This window comes from Urocitellus parryii, chromosome 4, assembly GCF_045843805.1.
Source record: "Urocitellus parryii isolate mUroPar1 chromosome 4, mUroPar1.hap1, whole genome shotgun sequence".
Taxonomy (NCBI): domain Eukaryota; kingdom Metazoa; phylum Chordata; class Mammalia; order Rodentia; family Sciuridae; genus Urocitellus; species Urocitellus parryii.
Window position 1 is genome coordinate 10,624,801 of NC_135534.1, and position 3,944 is coordinate 10,628,744.

General features: G+C 35.6%; 1 pseudogene; it reads left to right on the forward strand.

The window, feature by feature from the left end:
* The first annotated feature begins 1,935 nt into the window (after positions 1-1,935).
* On the forward strand, positions 1,936-3,483 carry LOC113195884 (T-complex protein 1 subunit delta-like; annotated as a pseudogene).
* Positions 3,484-3,944: the final 461 nt, after the last annotated feature.

The window sequence follows — 3,944 nt, forward strand, 5'->3', positions numbered from 1 at the left end:
ATGGCCAACTGGTATATGAAAAATTCTCAACATCACTTATATTCAGGGAAATGCAAATCAAAAGCACATGGAGATATCACCTCACACCTGTTAGGATGGCTACTATGGAAAAGACAGGTGATAGCAAGTGTTGGTGAGAGTGTGGAACAAAAGGAACTAACCCTTAGACTCTGTTAGTGGGAAGGTAAATTGATACAGCCATTAGGGAAAAGAGTATTGAGGTTCCTCAACAATATAAAAGTAGAACTACAATATGATTCAGGAATCCCTCTGCTGGGTACATACATAAAGGAAATGAAATCCGCAGCTTGTAGAGATATCTACACTCCCACAATCATGGAAGTAGTACTCCCAATAGCCAAGATACATATCTAAACTTAGTGTCCAACAATGAATGGAGGAGGGAATGAAGAAATGGTGATATCGGATAATGAAATACTGATAGAGATATATATAGATATATAGATATATAAAATAATGAAATATTGATATATATATAAAATAATGAAATATATATATATATATATATATATATACATACATGCTTATGTGTATATGTAAAATATAATTAGTCCTTTGGAAAGACAGAGACAGTGCCATTTGTAACAACATGGATGTACCTAGACGCCATTTCGCTAAGTGGAGTAAGTCAGACACAGAAAGAAAAACATTGTATAAAATAACAGAAATAGAAAGTAGGACAGTGGTAGTCAGGACAAAGAGGAGGAGAAAACAGGGAGTATGTCAAAGGGTACAAAATTGCAGTTATGTAGAATGAATAACTCAAAAGAGATCTAAAGTACAGCTTGAAAACTATAGCTAAATAATGGTTTACATACTGAAACTTCACTAGGAGAGTACATTAGATTTTAAGTGTTCTTACCACAAAAAATAATAATAATAATAAGTAGAAAGATGATGGATTGTTTAATTTGCTTGATGTAGTAATCATTTTATTATGCATATGTATATCAAAAGTCATTTTGTACACCTAAAATGTATGAAATAAAATAAATGAAATTTGAATTTCCTTCCCAGGAAAAGGGAGGGGTTTCTGTTGGAGAGAATAGTGAGCGAGTGGTCTTGAGACAGATTCTTGCCTTATTCTTCAGCAGAATATATGTCACATTTTATGTACTCACAATTTTTTAAACATTTTCATTTTACAGCTTACACAGTGTTCAAGAAATGCATTTTTTACAAGAAATAAGGTAAAAAATAGTCTGGGTGTGAAATATATTATTAATATCATTATCAATTTTTACTTCATACATTTAGTTTAATAGACTTCACGAGTTCTAAAACAGACAAACTGCTTTTTAAAATGATGTCTGACATTATAAAGTGAAATGATTTTAAAGGAATAAAATACTGCATGATTTCACTTATTCAAGAAACCTAAAAATGTCAAATTCATTAGAAACAGATTAGAATAGTAGTAACCAGGTCCAGGGGCAGGGGGATATGGGGAGATGTTGGTCAAGATGTACAAAGTTTCAATTATGTGAGATAAACAAATTATTGAGAAGGTATAAAAATGTGACTATAGTTAATAATACTATATTGTATACTTGAAATTTGCTAAGATGGTAGATAGTAAATATTCTTACCACAAAAAAAGAACAATAATTATGTGAGATGATGGATATATTAATTAGCTTAACTGTGGTGAATACTTCACAATGTATACAGGTATAAATTCTTTAAGTTGTATACCTCAAATACATACAATTTTTTAAAATGTCAATAATACCTCAATAAAGTTGAGGGAAATTTTTAATAAAAAAATAATTTTAACAGTTTTTAAGACTGTTGACAATTTTAAATGCCTATTTTTGGAAAGAAATAATAATCAAAGTGAATGCATAATTTTACTCCATGGCTAGCTGGAATTGTGTCTGTCCATTCCTCCCACACAACTTACCCAAGTTTGCTATGCCAGAGAATTTGGCATTCTCTAGGGCTACTGGCAACTGCAGGAAAGATGCCTCTCAGAACCACATAAGCCAGTCCAGTAACATTTCTACCACCAAAGTGGTTGTTGATGTTGTTCGAACAAGCCTCAAAAGACCAAAAGGAATGAATAAAACAATCCAAAATGGAAAAGTGATGTGGCCATTACAAATGATGGTGCTGCCATATTGAAGCAAATACAAATACATCCAGAAGCCAAAATGCTGGTGGAGTTATCTAAGCTCAAGATGCAGAAGCAGGAGATGCTACCACATCCATGGTCATCACGTTGGCTCTCTCTTAGACTCCTGTGGCAAAATTCTTCGAAAAGAGATTCATCCAATCATCATTTCCAAGTCATTCCAGAAGACTTTAGAAAGGAGTATTGAAATGGGGCAGGGAGATCTTGACTGACATGTCTCTTTCTGTAGAATGGGAGGTGGGGGGACACAGAGATACTGTTAAATGGAGCAACCACTTCATTGAACTGAAAGATTGCCTCTCAATATTGCTTTCCCCAGTGAGTGCACTGTGGTGATAAAAGTGACTGACCCAGCCACTGCTACTGGTGCAGATCATAGAGATACTGAAATGGTTGGGACAATTGACAAGTGTGAGTTGGTGGAAGGACTGGTTCTCATCCAAACAGTGACAAATTCTGGCATAACCAGAGCTGAAAAGGCTGAGATCAAGTTTATTCAGTTTTGCTTATCTGCTCCCAAAACTGACATGAAGAATCAAACAGTGGTTTGTACTGTGCCTGAACCAAGGGCTGCAAGAAGAGACAGCCTGTATTTTTAATTTAGTGAAGCAATTTTTTTAAAAGGTATAATATCCTTCTCACACAGAAATCTATCCTAAGACATGCCCTTAGTGATCTTACAACCCATATTCTGAACAAAATGTATATTGTGGTGATTAGGATGTTGAAAGAGAAGACACTGAATTCACTGGTAAGATAACTGGAACCAAGTTAGTTGCTCATATTGACCAATTCACTGCTACCATGCTGGGTTCAGCTGAGTTAGCTGAGGAGATCAATTTAAGTGATTCTGGCAAACTTCTCAAGATGACAGGCTGGATAAGCCCTGGAAAAACAGTTACAGTTGTTTGAGGTTCTAACTAGAGATTAAAGAAACCACACACTCTGCTCACCATGTCCTGTGAGTTACTCTTTCCTTAGTGAAGAAGAGAGCTCTTATTGCAGGAGGTGGTTCTCCAGAAATAGATTGGCCTGGTGATTAATTGACTGGAATGGAATTTCACCGGTGGTGTGGATTTCCACTGAGTGGTATGGAGTCCTACCATACTTTTGCAGATGCTGTGGAGGTCATCCCATCAATGCCATTTCTACAGTAACAAAACTAAAAGACCAGTATCCCCCAGGAGAAAAAAAGCAGAGGCAATATTGCCTGAAAGGGTGATATTTCCAATGTTCTGGAGGAAATTGTTGTCCAGCTTCTGTTGGTTTCTGTCAGTGCTCCCACCCCAGCAACTCTGAAAATTGATAATGTGGCCAACACTCGGTAATCTGGATAACACTGGCTGACTGCCACCATTATGGCCACCAATATTGCAACTGGAGTGGAAGATCACTTGGTGTTCCCTATTGTTCAGAAAATCATCTCCTCTATGAGTTTCTAGACTTGGCTTTTTCCAGGTGGCTTTTGCTTGAACCTAACCCGCTTAATGAAAATATTGTAATTTCATTAAATATTTAATATTTAAATGTTAGATTAATTCACCCTCAACATTGTATTATTTCTGGTACATTTTTATTATATGTAAAGTTCTTTTCTATTGGTTCTTTTTAGTTAAACATGACAGTAGAATCCATTTTGATATAATTATACAAGTATGGAATACATCTTATTCTAATTAGGACCCCAATCTCGTGGGTGTACACAATGGTGAGATTCACTGTGGTGGACTCATATATGTACACAGGAAAGTTGGGTCAGATTCATCCCACTGTCTTTCCATTTCCTATC